The sequence below is a fragment of the Silene latifolia genome, chromosome 11 (assembly GCF_048544455.1).
Source record: "Silene latifolia isolate original U9 population chromosome 11, ASM4854445v1, whole genome shotgun sequence".
In the NCBI taxonomy this organism is placed as follows: Eukaryota; Viridiplantae; Streptophyta; class Magnoliopsida; order Caryophyllales; family Caryophyllaceae; genus Silene; species Silene latifolia.
The window spans coordinates 57008024-57008824 of NC_133536.1; the positions used below are offsets into that span (position 1 = coordinate 57008024).

An 801-nucleotide genomic window follows, 5' to 3' on the forward strand; every position below is an offset into this window, starting at 1 on the left:
ACATATGGAGACTTTTTGTGACTATTGTGATGCAATTTCCCAAACGGGGGTAACTCAAGATCAAATTCAATGGGTATTGTTTTCTTTTTCCTTGATCGGAACGGCAAAACAATGGTTTAAGAGCCTACACAAGACCACTCTTAGAATTGATTCATGGAATAAGTTAGCACTTGCCTTTTACAAGAACTTCTACCCTCCGTAGAAGGCCAACAGTCTAAGAGCCCAAATCACCGGGTTCAACCAAAGAGATGAAGAGTCTCTATATGAGGCATGTGAAAGATTCAAAGATTCATGTCGCTCTTGTCCTCATCATGGACTAAGCGAGTGGTTTCTAGTCCAACAATTTTGGAATGGGTTGTATGAAGATGTAAGGAATGTGCTCAACATGGGTTCTAATGGAAAATTCACCGAGGTAGATGACAACCAAACTTTGGAAAAGATAGAGGAGGTGGCGGTTCACAACTCTCAATATAGTAGGCCAAGAAAAGCTATTAGGGGAGGGAGACATGAAGCTGACTCTGTCACACAATTGAGTGCCGATTTGGGTGCCCAACTTTGCTCCCACATTGACACAATGAACTTAAAATTTGAGAAGGCCATAACCAAGATCAATGAGGCCTCTCAATCACCCAAACAACAAGTCAATACCATGGTGGCAACATCTTCTATTCCAAATGGAGTATGTGAGAATTATGGAACTTTGGGATATGATCAACAAGAGTGTAGGGTAATAAATGAGCAAGTGAATGCTTTCCCAGCATACACGAATGGCACCCCATACTCCAACTATTACAATGAAAA

At 41.2% G+C, this 801-nt stretch overlaps 1 non-coding gene across 1 annotated transcript; it reads right to left on the reverse strand.

The window, feature by feature from the left end:
* Positions 1-211: 211 nt before the first annotated feature.
* On the reverse strand, positions 212-318 carry LOC141615612 (small nucleolar RNA R71). The gene has a single exon (XR_012530024.1). It is a non-coding gene; the product is annotated as a small nucleolar RNA R71 (small nucleolar RNA).
* Positions 319-801: the final 483 nt, after the last annotated feature.